Source organism: Callorhinus ursinus, unplaced genomic scaffold (genome assembly GCF_003265705.2).
Source record: "Callorhinus ursinus isolate GAN/ISIS: 27379988/994484 unplaced genomic scaffold, GSC_fseal_2.0 scaffold12, whole genome shotgun sequence".
Taxonomy (NCBI): Eukaryota; Metazoa; Chordata; class Mammalia; order Carnivora; family Otariidae; genus Callorhinus; species Callorhinus ursinus.
Window position 1 is genome coordinate 70,486,711 of NW_027397074.1, and position 19,173 is coordinate 70,505,883.

General features: G+C 49.5%; 2 long non-coding RNA genes across 3 annotated transcripts in view; one reads left to right on the top strand and one right to left on the bottom strand.

Annotated features, from left to right (window-relative positions):
- Window positions 1-19,173, top strand: part of LOC141373905 (uncharacterized) — a 403,382-nt gene that overhangs the window by 15,712 nt on the left and 368,497 nt on the right. The gene's annotated exons all lie outside the window — the stretch shown is intronic.
- On the bottom strand, window positions 16,193-17,313 carry LOC141373906 (uncharacterized). The gene is made up of 3 exons (XR_012380330.1): window positions 17,179-17,313; window positions 16,992-17,069; window positions 16,193-16,355 (listed from the first exon to the last, which is right to left on the bottom strand). It is a non-coding gene; the product is annotated as an uncharacterized lncRNA (long non-coding RNA).

The window sequence follows — 19,173 nt, forward strand, 5'->3', positions numbered from 1 at the left end:
ACCAAAATGAGGAAAGAAACTTCACATCGTTTGGTCTTGGCCTTTGTCCTGACTTAATGTGACCTTGAACTACTGGAAGGGGGCTAGGGATCACCAAGGAACATGTGGGAAGTGGGGCTCCCTGCCCCAGCGTTGGCAGTGGTCTTACCAGCCCAGGGCTTGGGGTTTGGACGTGCTGGAGGTAAAAGCACAGCGATGCTTGAGGCTGCGGGGAGGCCTTAGGAGCGGGCTGTTGGACAGCAGTGGGGAGAGCAGAACTGAGGGGAAGGGCAGCTGTGGATCCGGAAGCCCAGCTCCGTGGTGACACACAGGTACATCTGTCTCTTTGCGTCCTGAGAGGTGGCTCCTGGAAAGGTCATGTCAAACAAAGGGCAGGCCTTGGTGACTTTGTTCTTATCTGAACTCAGAGACTGGAAGACTGTTTGATGCGGGGTGAGGGCCAAATCAGTGGGGGTCAGAAGGAGGAATGGGACCTGTGATTGGGGGCTGGTGGGAGGGGCCTGAAGGCCCGAGGGAAGAGGTGGGGGAGAAATCTGGAAGCAACTGCTGGATACATTGAACTTGAGCTGCTAGGGGGAGCTTCCTTCAGCCTGCCACAGGGCCTGCTGGGGTCATGCCTTTCTGGTCCTGGAGGATCAGGACCTTGCATGGCAGAGCATTTCGGAGCTGGGAGAAAACCTGGAGAACACTTATCACCTCCTCAGTTTATTTATTTATTTATTTTTTAAGATTTTATTTATTTATTAGAGAGAGACAGCGAGAGCAGGAACACAAGCAGGGGGAGTGGGAGAGGGAGAAGCAGGCTTCCCGCCGAGCAGGGAGCCCGATGCGGGACTCAATCCCAGGACCCTGGGATCATGACCTGAGCCGAAGGCAGACGCTTAACGACTGAGCCACCCAGGTGCCCATCACCTCCTCAGTTTAGAGTTGGGGAAACTGAGACCCAGGGAAAGGAGTGACCTTTTTCTTTTTTTTAAAAGATTTTTATTTGTTACTTGAGAGACAGAGAGCAGGTGAGAGAGAGAGCACGAGTGGGAAAGAGGGGCAGAGGCAGAGGGAGAAGCGGACTCCTCATTGAGCAGAGAGCCTGACATGGGGCTGGATCCCAGGACCCTGGGACCATGACTAAACCAAAGGCAGACGCCTAACTGACTGAGCCACCCAGGTGCCCCATTCTTTTTTTAAAAATTTCATTTATTTTTTAGAGAGAGAGAGAGCGAGAGGGAGAGAGCATGAACAGGGGAGAGGGGCAAAGGTAGAGGGAGAAGCAGACTCCCTGCTGCTGAGCAGGGAGCCTGATGTGGGACTTGATCCCAGGACCTTGGGATCACAACCTGAGCTGAAGGCGGATGCTTAACTGACTGAGCCACCCAGGTGCCCCAAAGAGTGACCTTTTTTTTTTTAAGGTATTTTTTGTTTATTTATTTGAGATAGAGCGAGAGAGCGAGAGAGGGAGCATGAGCGAGGTGGAGGGGCAGAGGGAGATGGAGAAGCAGACTCCTTGCTGAGTAGGGAGCCCGATGCAGGACTTAATCCCAGGATCCTGGGATCATGACCTGAGACAAAGGTAGACACTTAACTGACTGAGCCACCCACGTGCCCTGAGGAGTGACCTCCTTTTTTTTATTTATTCATTTGAGACACACACACACACACACACACACACACACACACACACACACAGAGGGAGAGCATGAGCAGGGGGAGAGGCAGAGGGAGAGGGACAAGCAAGCTCCCTGCTGAGTCAGGAGCCCGATGTGGGGCTCGATTCCAGGACCCTGGGATCATGACCTGAGCTGAAGGCAGACGCTCAACCATCTGAGCCACACAAATGCCCTGAGGAGTCACCTTCTTAAGCCTAGGACCTACAGCTGCTGATGCTTGGGCTACTGCTTTTTCCATGGAACCATTTGATCTCGACGGGGCTAGCCCATAGCAGCAACTCCTCACTAGCAAGCCGTAGTCCCATCTGTGCCAGGACTCAGGTACCCCGGTAAGGACAAGATCATTGTCTCTGGAAAGCTGCCATTGGAATGAACAATGAACGTGGCCACTTGGAGGGAAGGGGTGGCAGGTCACTCCTCTCTCCTAGAACAGAGGAAAATTCCTGATGATTTAGTGTTTTAAGTTAAAGGAATGAATGTCCTAAGGGTAGAATTTCAGGCATTGGCCAGTATGTGAGAGTGTTCTTTCTCTGATGGGTTCAAGCATCTGCCCAGTCCTGGGCTTCTGCGGACAGTGACACAGGCCCTGGTGCTGATGGTATGTAGCCTGTCCATTCAAGCTTCACACTTGACATGGCCACATCTGTGCAGGCTGGGGATCAGATTGACTTGGTCACATCTTAGAAGACAGAGAACAGGACACAGAACAGACATGCCACAGAGGCCTGGGAATCCTGCTGAGGGGCTTGACCCCTGAGGGGCAGCCTGGGGCTTGTGGAGAGCAGCAGAGGGTTTGGGGAGAGCCTCAGATGAACCTGCTGACTGTGATTTCCTTGCCATAGGCCCTGTGGGCTGCTCAGCATAAGCACTTACAGGAGACCAGACAGATCCTCACTCCCCCAGAGCCGCCCTTATCACCCAGAGCAACACCAGAGCCGCTGAGAGCAGGTACCTGGAACGGCTGCCCCAGGTCACATTCTTTTCATAAGTGGAATAACACAATGGCCTTTTTAACTTTCTTATTAATTGACTGTGTTGCAGAAAAAGCAGTCCATCCTCCACCCCCGGCCCCCCTTCTTAGGGCCCTGTTTATGGTGCTGATGAGGCTGGGCTCTTGGCTGGGCTGACAGGAAGCCCCACACCCCTTGCAAACTCTCATGTGGGGGCTGTGGCTGGAGCTGCCTAGTATCCAGCACTTGCTGTTTAGAGAAACTTCAAGCAGACTTATGGGCTCCCCTGGTTCCTGGTACAACTTGGGGAGTGATGTCAAATAGTGTTGGTAGAGAGCCCTGGAATTCCAGCGGCCCCTTTCCCCCAGCCTCCCTTAGACATTTACTAGCCAGGTGATGTGCTTTTTCTTGGAAGGAGAAACATTGGCACCCCTAGAAAGGGGGCACCGTGGCCTCAGTATTCCACAGCCAGATGTTGGGACAGTCTTGGCGGGTAGAGCCCCCAGGGTCTGTGTAAGTTAGGGGAAGAAGACTGTACATTCAAATGCATCTGCATGGCTAGCACTGGGTCTTGGCGTTGGGCAGATGGGTCCCTCTAGATCGGCATCAGGGTCTGTATCACCACCGGCATTTGGAAGAAGCAGCTCCAGCTCCAGGTCACCTCTCTGGTCCTAAAGGTGCAGGACACTGGATGCTGTGGGGGTGGAAGATGAGGGGAAGATGGTGGGGATAGAGTGTGGGTGCTGGCTAGGAATGCTATCTCTGTCTGTGGGGAATCTTGTTTGACCCCCACCTTCCAGAGTCCAGTGATAGTCCTTTCCCGCAGCTCTTCAGTCCTAGGGTTGTGACAGTGCCCTGTTACCAGCGCTGGGCATAGCCCTATTTCTCCTGGTTCCTCTCTAACCGGCCCACACCTTTGTAAATAGACCCTTTTATTTAAACTCTCCTACAGTCATCCTCATGCGAGAGTGCTGTTTGTTCCCTGCTTGGATACTGACAGATGCAAATAGCAGGACCAACAGATAAAAATGACCAGTGGAGCAGAACTGTACACACCCAGAGGCATGAGTGCTAAAGGAATTTGGGGCAGTGAGAGTTCAAGTGGCCTGGGACAGGCAGGAAGGACTTCACAAAGGTCACAGGAGCTGGGACCTTGAAGGGTAGTGGGCACTGAGATGGCTCTGTGCAGCTCCTAGCATGGTGCCCAAAGAATTGGACAGGACTGAACGGGGATGCTTGATAATGCTTGGAATTCAGCAGTACTTGCCAACCCCTTCCCAGCCTGGGTCCCAGTGGGCCACTTGGATTCTTCTGTGCTGGGAGGTTCCCCCCCAGGGAGCCCCTGTGCCCTTCTCACAGGTTGTCAGGTGGCACAGGTGTAAGGGCATGCATCTTAGCTCCCTGGTAGATTCTGGGTCTCGCGTCCTTGCACACCCTCTCCCACCAGTGCCTAAAACTATGCTTTTTTTTTAAATTTAATTTTTTTCAAGATTTTATTTATTTATTTAATTTTAATTTTTATTTTTTTAAAAGATTTTATTTATTTATTTGACAGAGAGAGACATAGCGAGAGAGGGAACACAAGCAGGGGGAGTGGGAGAGGGAGAAGCAGGCTTCCCGCGGAGCAGGGAGCCCGATGTGGGACTCGATCCCAGGACCCCGGGATCATGACCTGAGCCAAAGGCAGACGCTTAACGACTGAGCCACCCAGGCGCCCAAGATTTTATTTATTTATTTGACAGAGTGAGAAAGTATAAGCAGGGGGAGAGTTAGAGGGAGAGGGAGAAGCAGGCTTCCCACTGAGCAGGGAGCCCGACATGGGGCTTAACCCCCCATCTGAGCCACCCAGGCGTCCCTAAAACTACTCTTTGCATGGAGCAAGGTCTAAATAAATATTTATTGACTGAATAAGTTAATGTATGAACGAATGAATCTAGTTCTGCCAGTGTTTGAACATCCAAAGTGTTCCATGCTGAGAGGGGCTGGGGGCGCAGAGGTGGGACCAAAGCAGTGAGGGTCCAGAGGGAAGAGTGGCCGTCTGGGAATGGAGCTGGGAGGGTCAGAGAAAGCACCTCAGTGGAGATGGCATTTGAATCGAGTCGACTTTGCTTAGTGGGAAAAGGGTGGAAGGGCATGCTAGGCAGAGGTGCAGCGTGAGAAAAATGCCAAAAACGTGCATGGCTTTAAGGGAATGACTAGCGTGGGCTTGCTGAAGAATAGGGTGCTTTTGGAGAGTGGTGAGAGCCAACACTGAAAGGTGGCTGAGGTCGCATTAGGGAGGACTTGAAGACTTAGGGAACCATGAAAGAATTTGGAGTAAGGGAATGACATCACCAGATCTGTTTTGGAAAAGTACCTCTGGTAGTAGGTGTAGCAGAGGGCTTGGAGGTTTAGGGGCCAGTTGGGACACACTGTAGTAACCTGGGCAACAGATGACAAAACCTGAGTGAGGGTCATGGTGGTGGGGGCAGTGAGGTCAGGAGAGAGGTGTAAGGTATGTTGAAAGTAGGACTGATTGCATCTCGTGAGCTCTCATGGGAAGTGAGTATGGGCGAAGTCAGAGGTGATGCATGCCTGGCTGCTAACTGATGTGGCTTTTGAGGGAGATAGGGAACCCAGGGGAGGAGCCCATTTGGGGAAGGAAGTAATTACTTTCATGTCAGGCTAGGTTTAAGGTACTTGTAGGACATTCCTTGACCAGGAACTAGTTTAGGGATGGGTCTGTGGTTCTGGGCTCATCAGCAGAGGGGTGAGAGGTACAACTCAGGAGAGTGTAGAGTGAAGACCAGAGGGCCAAAGACGGAACCTTGAATCCTCCAACTTTTAAGGGACAGCCATTGTAGAAACCAGAGAAGATGGCAGGAGAGCCAGGGGTCAGAATGAGGAGAGCCCTGAGATGGGGTCACTGAGTCTCAGAGAAGAGCAGATGATGAGCCCAGAGTCTTGAGTGCACGGAGAGCTTGCCCCACTGAAACTGAATCATTTCCATGTAAAACCGTCATGGTGGTCAAGGGAAGCATTGCTTCTCCCCATGGAGTTCTGACATTGTGGGCAGATGGAGAGAGGTGTAAAATCAGGGCCTGGAGTTGATAAGGAGGTCCGAAGGTCCTAGATGGGCCTCAGATGACAGCAGGTGTCATAATCACAAGACTGTCCGATCCTGGGGGTGCAGGCCTTTGCTTGCTGATGAGATAGGCACAGGGGTCCCTGGGCTGACATGATGTGTAATACCTGGGTTCTGTCAGTGATGAGGGGCTGCAGAACCTTTACCTCTGCTCCTCAGCTGTCTTATGTGTCAACAGCTCCTGACTCCCTTGAGCTTTTTATTTATTTGTTTGTTTGTTTAAATTTGTTTCTTAAGATTTTATTTATTTATTTGACAGAGAGAGACACAGCGAGAGAGGGAACACAAGCGAGGGGAGTGGGAGAGGGAGAAGCAGGCTTCCTGCCGAGCAGGGAGCCCGATGCGGGGCTCGATCCCAGGACCCCGGGACCATGACCTGAGCCGAAGGCAGACGCTCAACGACTAAGCCACCCAGGCGCCCCTTCCTTGAGCTTTTTAGAAGGCTGAAGTTGATGGTGCTAAAATCACTCCATATTTCAGTCAGAGAGCAGCTTATATCTTAGGGAAATCAGCGCCCATGTCCCTCCTTAACTCATAATTTATTAGGGATGAGCAATCTGGAGAACTTACCCATATTGACTCCATATTACAGATGGAGGAAGCCAAGGCTTGGAGCGGACAGAACTAGGACCTCACGGGCGCCGGGTGGCTCAGTCGGTTAAGTGACTGCCTTCAGCTCAGGTCATGATCTCAGGGTCCTGGGATCGAACCCCTTGTTGGCTCCCTGCTCAGTGGGGAGCCTGCTTCTCCCTCTGCCTCTGCCGGCTGCTCCCCCTGCTTGTGCTCTCTCTCTCTGTCAAACAAATAAATAAAATCTTAAAAAAAAGAACTAGGACCTCAGCCCTGCAGGGCTGGCTCAGAGTGTTTCCCTGCTACTCTGTGGTGGTAGTGCTGTCTCCGAGCCCCTCTGCTTTCCAGGGGTGGCCCCGTGGAAATGTCGGGCTCCCCGCTCTGGGCCGGTATGCAGAATAACCCGGGCAGTGTGTGTGCCTTACAGGTCACTTTGACAAGTCCTGATCTGAACCCTGAGCTCCATTGATTAGAGTCAAATTCTGTTTTTTTTTTTCTTTAAAGATTTCATTTATTTATTTGAGAGCGAGAGAACATGAGCAGGGTGAGGGGCAGAGGGAGAAGCAGGCTCCCTGCTAAGCAGGGAGCCTGCCTGCCACAGGGCTCAATCCCAGGACCCTGAGATGGTGACCTGAGCCAAAGACGGAAGCCCAACCCATTGAGCCACCCAGGCGCCCCTAGAGTTGAGTTTTGATGACATCGCACAGGAAGGTTAACTTCACATAGGAAACACCCCCCCAACACCCATGAGTTCGTTTGTTCCCAGTCTGTCTGTCTGTCTGTCTGTCTTTCTTTCTTTCTCTCCCTCTCTCTCTCTCTTTCTTTCCCTCCCTCCCTCCCTCCTTTCCTTCCTTTTTTAAGATTTATTTATTTATATGAGAGAGAGAGAACACGAGTGGCAGGGAGAGAAAGTCTCAAGCAGACTCTATGCTGAGCGTGGAGCCGGACTTGGGGTTCAGTCTCATGACCCTGAGATCATGACCTGAGTCGGAACCAAGAGTTGGACGCACTTAACCAACTCCGTCATCCAGGCGCCCATCCATGAGTTATTTCTAAAGTGAAGATCAACCCATGTCATCCCCTGCTTGCAATCCTCCAGTTGCTTCCTATTGCCATTATAAAATCCAAGCTGTGCAGGAAGTCCTGTGAGGCCCCTGCTGCCCCAGCCCTGCCCTTCACCCCCATCTCTTTTGTCCCCTCTCCGTCTGTGCTAGCCACTCTGGCCATCGCCTTCTCAACCTTGGAGCTTATTTCTGACTCAAAGTTTTTGTGTGAACTGTATCGTCTGGTTTGGAATATCCTTCCCCAGGCCAGTCTGTGGGGCCTCGCTAATATGTCCCTTCCTCAGAGAGCCAGTAACATGTCCCACTAAAGCCAGCCGCTCTTTTCTCCGATTCTTACTTATTTTCCTTTCCATTCACGGTTATTAGCTTACTGGTTCTTATCACTGCCCATGCTGGATATTTATTTATGTACCTCACTAGAATGTAAAGGCCATGAGGAAAGGGACTGTCTTATTTATTCATCATTATGCCCTAGTGCCCAGGGCAGAGCCTGGAAAAGTGCTCAGCAAAGACGTGTAGGTCAGCTGTGTGCATGCCTAGAACCAAGCTGAGAGCCGGGAGCTTGTCATCTAGGACAAGACTGCTCCTGTTCATGGCTGCCAAGGGCATGAGCGAGGGTGTGTGTGGCTGACTCCATAAAAACTGTTGGCTCCAGGGAGGTTGGGTGCTTGAAAGCACAAATTTTGGCCTCCGGTAGATGTGAATTCAGATCTCAGTTCTGCCCCTTTGGAGAATTTCTTTATTGTGGATACTTCACTTTCCTCATTTGCTTTTTATTTTTAATTATGGTAAAGTATACATGACATAAAATTTACCATCTTAACCATTTTTAAATATACAGTTCAGTATTGTTAAGTATATTCACATTGTTGTGCAACCAGTCTCCTGAACTCTCTTTCATCTTGCAAAAGTGAAACGTGCCTGTTAAACAGTAAGTCCCCATTCCTTCCTCCCCTCAGCCCCTGGCAACCACCATTCTTTCTGTTTCTGTGAGTCTGACAACTCCGAGGACTTCATATAAACAAAATCATACGTAATTATCTTTTTGTGACTGGCTTAGTTCGCTTAACATAATGTCCTCAAAGTTGATCCATGTTGTAGCAGGTGTCAGAATTTCCTTCTTTTTTAGGGCCGAATAGTATTCCATTATATGTATATGCCACATTTTGTTGATGCATTCATCTGCTGATAGACACTTGGGTTATTTCCGTATTTTGGCTAGTGTGAATAATGCTACAATGAGCATGAGTGTACAATTATCTTTTCAGGACCTTACTTTCAGTTCTTTTGGGTATATACCCAGAAGTGGGATTGCTGGATCATACGGTAATTCTATTTTTAGTTTTGTGAGAAGCCACCATCCTGTTTTCTATAGTGGCCATACCATGTCTCATTCTGATCAGTAGTGCCTAAGTGTTCCCTTTACACCAAATTCTTGACAACTCAGCTCTTCTCTCTTCTCTTCTCTTTTCCTGATAGTAGCCATCCTAATGGGTGTGAGGTGGTATCTCCTTGTGGTTTTGATTGGCATTCCCTGATGATTGGTGATGTTGAGTGTTTTTCCTCGTTTTTAAAGTGTGTGTGACACCAGTCTCACTAGGTAGTTAGGAGGCTTAAAGGAGATACAAGTGCTTAGTAAAATCAATTATTATTTTTTCCTTTTTTTTTAAGCCGGGGAGAGGCAGAGGGAGAGGGAGAGAGAGAATCTTAAGGAGGTTCCATGCTCAGTGCAGAGCTTGATGCGGGGCTGGATCCCATGACCCTGAGATCACGACCTGAGCTGAAATCAAGTCAGATGCTCAGCTGACTGAGCCAGATGCCCCAATTTTTTTCTAATTTAGAGAATCAGCCCAAAGCCCAGGTTCTCAGGAGGCATGTATAAAGGACTGTGTATGGCACTAGGTCTGTCTGTTGGATGCTGGGTCTCCCTGGAAACTCATTTTATCAGCACTATTCCCTGTAGCCCGGGAGGGTGAGAGCCTCTAAATGAGTTAAGTAACTTGTTCAGGGGGTAGGCTGCAGAGAGATAGGCCCAGGGTGTCCCAGAGTACTCATTTCTCCATGAGCACTGGGTATCACCTGTCCCCTGCCTCAGTTTCTCCCTTTGTCACAAAAGAGGCCACCCTGGGGAGAGGCAAGTTTCACAGTAATGACTAAATAATAGTTCTGAAACCTGTCCTGAAAGCCTCAGTTCTGTGCATGGGACTCAGAGTGGCATGGGGTGGCCTCTGCTCTGTTCCTTCTCACAGGTTTACTGCCTGCCCAGGGGATAGGCTCTGATTGCCAGAACCCACAACTAGCCCTAAAAGCCCCTTTGAAGTGAAGCAACCACTTTTAAGTGCAGTCAGCTCAAGATAACCCTATACTTCCTGCTCCCAACCCAGGAATGCCTCCTGCCCCCACTCAGTGCCCATCCCTGGGAGGGGTTGTTCCCAGCACTCTGGAATCATATGTTTCCATGTTGTGATGGTTTGTGCTGTTTTGTTTTGTGTTTTTCTTCTGTGAAAATGAGAGATAAATATGTTTCTAGTAGGAGAACACTAAGCAGGACTACAGAACAGTTCTATGGGTTGGTAAAGAGAGGCTAGGAAAGAAAAGGAAAGAGGGAGGATTGGCGAACTCAGAGCTGAAGCAGAAGAAACTATGACAGGACATGACATGTGGGGTCAGTTTTCCCTAAGGCTGGGGGGATCTGACGTCAGAAAGGCAGGAAGGAAAGGTCTGGAAACCTGTGGGTCTTTGAGAAGGTAGGGGTTAGGGAGAGGGTATAAAGGAGCTTGGTTGTGACCCTGTCAGTTTCGCACTTGTACTGCCTGATGGTGGGGAGGATGCTCTTCATGCTCTGAGCCTGAACTGGTTGGGGGCCATACTGGTGAGGTTACCGTGTCAAGCCCGTGGGCCGCCACAGCTGATTGTCCAAGTGCAAGGCAGGGAGTGAGGGACTTCAGGGGCAGACTTGGCTTTCAGTTCCTCCTCCACCCACCTTGACTGTATGACTGTTTGTCAAGGTGTTGGAACCTTTGTCTCCATTTCTGTGAGATGGACTGTTCACACCCACCTTTTAGGGGTGTTAAGAGGACTAAAGAAGATAAGCTGTATAAAGTGTCTGCCATATATCATATCATAAGATCTGGAGGCATTTCCTTCTTAAGTGGTAGGACCAGGGCTGTTGGTGATGGTGTTTGGCCTCCATCTCTAACCCCTGGCTACAACAGGCTTGCCTCTTCAAGTTCATGCATGGGCTCTTTGCCCAAGGGGTCAGAGATGCCCTCACCACTTGTCTTACTGATGGGTCCACTCTGCTCCCACCTTGCTGGCGCACTTGCTATCCCAAAGGCCAAGTGGTGATGTTTGCGTTCAAGGATAGTAGCTTCAGGTGGGCATAGGCAGAAAGTGTGCAGTCACCATCTGCACACTAACCCTAACCCTAACCCGCACTGATGCCATCTGGCCACCATGGTCTGGTGCTCCCTTGGTAGAAGCTGCAGCTGAGGGAGCTCTGGAACTGCAAGTGTGCTGGGGAGCCCTGGCTGTGTGCCCCAGGCCTGTGCTAGGTGGGGAACAATCCAGCACTGAGCCAGTACCTGCAGTTTAGGGGCTGGACTGTGGGTGGCAGGTTGAGGGGGGATTCCAGGGAAGGAGAGATTTGTGCAGTTGATGCTTAAAATGGCCTTCAACCCATGTAACAGACAGTTATCTCATAAATCCTCCCAAGCGGCTCATAAGCAAATTCCTTCCACCTCCTGCTTTTTGTGACTTCCTTTCCCCTTTGAAGCTGGTTGTAGAAACCGGGAATCAGCTAGGTGAAACTGGGGTGGGCAGAGGGATGCTGAGATTTCACACCCAGTGCTCTTTCAGGCCCCCAAGAGATTCTTTTGTTTTTATTTTTATTTATTTTTAATTGTAAACAATAACCTAAACTTTACTATTTTTAAAAATTTATTTATTCATTTAAAATAATCTCTGTACTCAATGTGGGGCTTGAACTCACAACCCCAAGATTAAGGATTGCATGCTCTTCTGACTGAACCAGCCAGGTATCCCTAAACTTTTTTATTTTAACCATTTTTTTTAGAGGCGGGGGAGGGGCAGAGGGAGAGGGAGAGAGAGAGAATCCCAAGCAGGTGCCATGCCCAGCGCAGAGCCCCATGTGAGGCTCGATCTCACGACCTGAGCTAGAATCAAGAGTCAGATGCTCAACCAGCTGAGCTGCCCAGGTGCCCCTATTTTAACCATTTTTAAGAGTACAGTAGTACTAAGTTTGTCCACATCATTGTGCATCAAATCTCCAGAACTTTCTCGTCTTATAGAACTGCAGCTTTCTCCCCATTTCTACCTCTTCCAGGCCGTGGCAGCCACCATTCTATTTTCTGTCTTATGAATTGGACTACTCTAGGGACCTCATATAAGTGAAATCGTACAGTATTTGTCTTTTTGTGACTGGCTTATTTCGCTTAGCAGAATGTCTTCAGGGTTCACCCATGTAGTTGTGCATGACTGGATGGCCTTTTTAAAAGGCTGAATGATATTCCATTGTATGGATTTACCACCTTTACTTATCCATTCATCTGTCAGTGTAGTGTTCAGCTTAGATTTTGATTCTGATCCAACTGGCCATTATTTTTATTTTAAAAAATATTTTATTGATTTATTTGCACATGTGAGAGAGCCCGAGTGGTGGGGGAAGGGCAGAGGGAGAGGGAGAAGCAGATTCCCTGCTGAGCAGGGAGCCCAATGCGGGGCTTGATCCCAGGACCCTGGGATCACCGCCTGAGCCCAAGGCAGATGCTTAATTGACTGAGCCACCTGGGGCTGCCCAACTGGCCATTATTGAGTACCCACTGAATGCTGCTGACTATTGTGGTGTCTTGGATACCCATTACTGAGATGTTCTCACATTGTCAGGAACGTCCGCTGCAGGTTGACGCAAGTAGGGTCTTTGTACTCTCCTGCCCTCCTTACTCCTAAGGCTCCGTTGTCTTGCCAGAGCAGCCCTCAAAGGATTCAGCTATAAACCTGTACTGCTTTGATAAGCATTTAAAAAAATGAAAACCATAAAAAAAGAACAAACAATGGATTTTGTAGCTGAAAAAAGTTTGGAAACTTCAGCTTTATCTCATTTGGTCATCGTACCACCATGTGAGATTTGCGTGGTCCCCATTTTTCGGAGGAGGAAACAGAAGGATTAAGATCTAGAGGGGTGGGAGGATGGAGGCAAGAGGAGGCTGGGAAGGTGAAGGGTGGCTGTGGGGCTCAGCCAGGAGTAGCGCGAGTGCCTGCTTGAGAAGGAGTGCCCTTGACACAACCTTGCTTGCACCCTAGTGAGGCCGTGGCTGGAGGCTGAGCCTGGGAGAGGCCTCCCCACGGCCGGGAGCAGTTGTCCACAGCCCTAGGATCTGACAGCCCCCCTGAGATGGGCTTACCCTGCAAGGGGCACGGGGTTGGAAGTCGGGGAGTCATCTGGGAGCTGGGCTCCTGGTAAGCAGGGTTTGGCCTGAGAGCAGCAGAACCCTAGCACCAGGCACATTCTCTGCTTGTCCCTTTTCTCAGGTGTTTGGTCCTGAAGACTGCTTCTCAGTGTCCCTGAGAGGAGCCACCTGAAGGTGCTGCGAGGCAGATGAAGAAACCCACAGACATGCAGGGCTTATGCAGATGCTTCATGCCTCCAGAAGGAGGTGTGGGCAACTCCGTTGCATTTAAAACATCTTGGAGTTAGGAATTGTGGGTGGAGGTCTCAGGCCCACAGAGCCATCTCCCCAGCTGCTCCCTACGTGGCCAGGACACTAGGAAACCTCTGTTCCCGGGGGCCGCTGCTGAGTCATAACCACATGGGACACATTTCAACAGAAATGCCCATTTGTTAAGTTTCAGGTGACTTTCTCAGTCTCTTCCACTTATATCCAGGACAGTCCCAGAGAATTTAGCTCTGGTCATGACCACCTCTTTCCAGGGGCACTTCTGGAGAAGCAGGCCTGACCTCTCTTGGCCTCTCTCAGTCAAGCTGCCTATTCCATGAATGGGCGGGTCCTGGGGGCAGAGACCCTTAATCTGCTCACCTCTTCCATCCATCACATTGGGACGGAGTGCAGTCATCCGTGTGTCAGGAGAGGGGGACAGTGAGTGAGAATGTGGGGGTCAGCTGTGCGGAGGGACAGGTGCTGAGGTATTTGGGGGCTGCAGAGGCAAAGGGACATCCTGGGAGCCTGAGGAGTTGTCCTCTAGTCCTGTCCACCATGAGCAGGCAAGGAACTCAACCTCTCAAGACTGTTTCCTCATTTATAACGTGGCAGTAGTAATATTTGCCTCTTCGGCTTGTTGAGACAATCAAATGAGAAGCCGGTGAGAAAGCACTTGACAAAGCAGAAAATGTTCTGCTGGAGGGAGGCTTTATTTGTACCTCTGAGGAATGGATGGTGGAGGAAAGAAAAATGTTGATATTTGGGGAGAGAAAGGCATGGGCTAGGAGTATTAGGGACAAGATGATGAGGAGAAGTTTGGAATTTGTAGATACTGAGGAGAAAAGGGGAGGGGAAGAGGTAGATAAGCTGGAAAAAGGAGATGCTAGCATCTACCAAAATGGTGTGAGGGATGGTATGTGTAGTGTGTGTGTGGTATGTGCGTGGTGTGTATGTGCTGTGTGCGGTATGTGTGGTCTAGGTGTGTGGGTGTGAATATGTTATTTGTGGTGTATATGTGTGGTATGTGTGGGGTGTGTGTATGTGGATTATGTGTGGGGTATGTGTGTGTCCCTGTTAGTTTCCCACCCTGTTATAGCTTCCTCTGCCTCAGGCTACTCTTCAGGACTCTCTAACGGTCGTGGTCGGGTCAGCCAGCCTGGGCCTGCCACCTGGTGGCCAAGAGTGGCAGGGTGACCGGAGTCTCTCTCAACCAAGGCTGTAGTTTGGATCCTTCCTCTTCCAGAGTCTGTTGCTGTTGCTGTTGCTTCCTCTCCTATTTTCTTTTTGTTTCTGCTCTCCCTGGCCTCATTTCTACACCCTCTGATTCTTCCACCTCTGTTCCCAAGGACGGTGGGTTTCTCCCTGGGTTCCCCCAAACTTCTCAAACATAAGTGGAGGTGATAAATCCAAAGCTGCCAGCCTCCCAGCGCAGTTGTGAGGGTAAAATGGATGATGGGGGGGTGCGAAAGGATTTTGTAGATCTCAGGCCCCTTGTGAATGACAGTATCAGTGTGACAACAGGTGCAATCGTTCCTAATCAGGTGGCCGTTTGTGGAACAGTTCCTTTAGGACCCCAGAGGAATTTCCATCCCTGCCAGGACTTCAGGCAGTGACTGGGTGACCCCAGTGAGTGGGTGGGGGATGTCACTGGGTTCAGGCATTTTTACTCCACACAATACACAACTGCTTTGTTTTTCCTAAGTAGGATTTTTAAAACAAACAAAGAAATTACTGCAGGCTAACAGAATTACATTGTGCAGATTTCCAAAACAAACACTGTGACTAATGGCCGGTGTGCTGTACAGGTATTGATCTGCTTTTAACTACTGATCCTGGCTCCCTTAAGAGCTGGCCCTGGACCTTTAAGACGCAGCCAGCTGAATGGGTTGGTGTCTTTGCTCTGCTTCTGTGATGATTCATTCACTCATTTGTTTCTGATGCAACAAGTATTTACTAACTGCTCAGCACACACCTGGCACTGTGCCTGACGTGGGGGTCAAAAAGATGAATAAAATGCACACCTCTCAGGGGCGCCTGGGTGGCTCAGTTGGTTAGACGTCTGCCTTTGGCTCAGGTCATGGGTTCTGGGATGGAGCTCCCTGCTCGGCGGGGAGTCTCTGTCTCCCTCTGCCTTTGCCCTCTCTCCCCCAGCTTATGTGAGCACTCTTTCTCTCTCAAATAAATAAAACCTTTAACAAAACAAAACACACACCTCTCGAGGGTCTTGACTACAGGCTAGGAAACTTCTTTAGGATAAGTTCTTCCATGAGGCTGTTAGCAGGGGTCTCCACCTGCACTGAAGCTGTGGTCCCCAACGGGGTCTGGTGTGGGGTGGTGGCATTCAAGATGTGGTGGTTTAGCGGTACACAAGCATGGGTCTCAGCAGGCTCATCTGTGTAAAAACTTGTATCCTGATGCTCAGAGATCTTAGTATGTTAGGTCTGGGGTTGGACTCAGGAGTCTGACTTCTATAAAGCTACTGGAAAGTCAGGTGAGGGTAAGGCTTTGGCTGGGATAGGACAGTGGAGAAAAGGCAGTGGATTTCAAGGTGACTGGCTTGTGGCTTCATGGGAGAGGGTGGCTCTCAAAACAGCCTGCTACTTGCACCTTGCTGCAGTAGGACACGGAGAGCTGGGTCTACGCCGTGTGTTCTGTGGCCTGACAGAGCTCTGTGGACTGGCTGGCCTGGCTTGACTGAGTCATGGAAAAGCTGCTTATCCACCTTCTTGGCCAAACATCACCAGAAAGATTCACTTCAGGAAAGAAAGCAGCTCTGTATCTATGGCAACATTTCCAAAAGTATGCTCTGGAAACATGAATTCAAAGTAATTTATAAATATTAATGCATAAATATTAATTTCAAATGTAGAGAGAAAGAGAAAGAAGAAGAGCTATTGACTCATGATCAACTCAAATTAAGATACACTGGTGTAAAAATAAAGTGTTTTTTTTAAGTAGCTTACTCAGAGATTTTGATAAGATGACTTTCTAGGTGGGGTGGTGTTGCATTCAGCATTTCCCAAATGTATTTATTTGGCCATGGAGCTCTTTTTGTGAGCCATCTCTTCTCTTCACACTAGGGTTCTGGGGAGCATTAGTTTGAAAGAAGCTTTTTTTTTTTTTTTGTTACGGTTTTATTTATTTGTCGGGGGGTGGGTGGAGAAAGAAAGAGAGAGGGAGCCCGATGTGGGACTCGATTCCAGGACTCTGGGATCATGCCCCGAGCCAAAGGCAGACATTTGACTGAGCCACCCAGACGTCCCTGGAAGAAACTTCTTTACAGTTTCGCTGTTCTTCCTCTCCACCTACAAGGTAAGAGAACAAATCGGTGAGACCTCAAACCAGGCTGGCACTCTTTTTTTTCCTAAGATTTTATTTATTTTACTTGAGACAGAGAGGGAGAGAGAGAGAGAGAGAGAGAGAGAGAGAGAGAGAGAGAGAGCACAAGCAGGGGGAGCAACAGAGGGAGAGGGAGAAGCAGGCTTTCTGCTCAGCAGGGAGCCTGACTCGGGGCTCGATCCCAGGACGCTGGGACCCCAGAATGATGACCTGAGCCGAAGGCCGACGCTTAACTGACTGAGCCACCCAGGCACCCCTAGGCTGGCACTCTTAACAGGAGTGAAAGCCTTATTTTTATGTATAAGGCAAAGGTATCCTTATAGTACATGAAAAGATAGAGGGTATGTATCTGTGGTATTAAATTTCATGGGGCAGGGAGCAGTTGGGGGGGAAAGAGCCTCCTCCACGAGCAATGCTGAGGAATGCTGGCAGACTTCCAGCCAGTCAGACTGGGATTGGGGGACAGCTCTGCCACTGTGTGACCTTGAGGTAAGTTATTTGAGCTTCAGATTCTTCACCTGGGAAATAGAGATTCTCACCACCTCATGAGATCTCTGTGAGCTTTACTGATGGTGTTTGAAAAACAGAGGCTAAAGACATACCTTTAGGCCTGAACCTTTGCATCCATTGTGGGATTGCCGCAGAGTTGGCCAATCATCTTGGGCTTTTCTGCCTTTAGGCTGTAGACAGAAGCATAAAGATACATGAAGCTTGGTACAGCAGGTCTAAGGAAACAAAAATGGGAAAATACTATTTTAGCTTATAAGGTAAACAAAGCAGTAGTTTTACCTGGAAGGGGGTCCCCAGCAAGTGAGAGCAGGTGGTCACGGGTAGCTGCAGCACCACCTGCGGGGCACTCCACTGCTCCCCTGGGCAACAGGGTCCCAGACCCAGGGAATAGCTACTTCATCTTGCAGGCCCAGCCTGCTGGGTGTCAGAGGCTGGGATAGACACTGAGGTGGGTGAGGCAGGCCAAGGAAGGAAATGTCCGCTACACCTAAAAATAGTGTGGGAGGGAACAGGAAACAGAAACTTTGGGCCAACATGGAAATGCTTTCTGAATTATCAGGAAATCAGGATTAAGAGCTGTGGGGGCAGACACTACCCTGCGGCAAAACTGCAGGTCCCTGTGAGCCCTCTCCGTGGAAGGAAATGGAGGAAGCCAGACTTGGGCTCTGGTGGGGAATGGGGACTAACTGGGAAAACATTAGGTTCAGTCCTTTGCTGCATTACTAACACAGCATATCTGTATCCCCTTGATCTTTAATTGCATGGAGAGGCCAACAGTTTTCTTGTTCCCAGATGAAAGGGGTTCTCAGGACGTGAAACTTTGAGTTTTAAAACCGGGGAAGTCCTGGGCAAACTGGTAAGTTGGTTACCTGACAACACAGAATGCTTAAATCTCCCAAACTTTAGTGCAGGGGGTACAATCCTGCCTACACAGAGCATCACCTGGGGGAGTTCTTAAAAATCTCAGGACCTAGGGGCGCCTGGGTAGCTCAGTCAGTTAAGCGTCTGCCTTTAGCTCAGGTCCTGATCTCAGGGTTCTGGGATCGAGCCCCATGTCGGGCTCCCTGCTCAGAGGGGAGCCTGCTTCTCCCTCTCCCTCTGCTCCTCTCCCCCACCCCTCTCTCTTTCAAATAAATAAAATCTTAAAAAAAAACAAAAAAAAATCCCAGGACCTAGACTGCAGTCAGACCAATTAAGTTAGACTCTCAGGGTGGGACCCAGGCATCTGCATTTTATTTTTTTTACTTAGGATTTTATTTACTTGAGAGAGAGAGCCAGCGCACATGAGCAGGGGGGAGGGGCAAAGGGAGAAGCAGACTCCCACTGAGCATGGAGCCCATCCGATCCGGACTCCATCCCAGGACCCTGGGATAATGACCTGAGCTGAAGGCGGAGGCTTAATTGACTGAGCCACCCAGGCACCCCCAGGCATCTGCATTTTTCTTTAAAAAAATTTTTTTTTTATTTGAGGGAGAGAGAGAGCATTTGAGAGAGAGCATGAGCAGTGGGAGGGAGAAGCAGGCGGAGGGAGAAGCAGGCTCCCTGTTGAGCAAGGAGCACTGATATGGGGGCTGGATCCCAGGAACCCAGGATCAGATGCCTACTGACTGAGCCACCCAGGTGCCCCCAGGCATCTGCATTTTAAAAAACTCTGTAGGTGGGTGATTCCTATGAGCAGCTAAAGCTGAGAATCATGGCTTTACTGTGGATTAAGTATCACCTGGGGCCTGTTTTCCAGGCTTCCCCACCAGAGATTCTCAGTATATATGATCTGCAGTGGAAGCTGGGGACGTTTCTCTTAAAACTAAGTCAGCAGTGATACCCATGCAAGAGTTCCCCGGGGCACACTTTGAAAAACACTGGTCTAGAATCTTACTCTCTTGTGGATGTATTAGCTTTAAACAGAAGGTGATGTTCTGATCAATCAAAACATTTATTCAACACCTACACACTGAAGGACTATAGGGGTTCCAAAGATGACTCAATTAAGGTCCCTCTTCTAAAGGCAATTAACTTCTAATGAGCAAGACAGACGCACTTTAGGGCAGCTGGTGACAAGTCATCCCTGGAGAAAAAAATCTAGGATTGAACCAATGAATAGCATTGGGTTGAGCACCAGAATTCCTGGGCTGTTATCACGACCCATATATTAATGAGCTATGTGTGCAACCCTGGGAAAATGATCCCCGTTTGCTCGTCCTCATCTTCCTTAGCCGTAAATTGCATGGTTTGGACGACCTGACTTTCTTTCTTTCTTTCCTTCTTTCCTTCTTT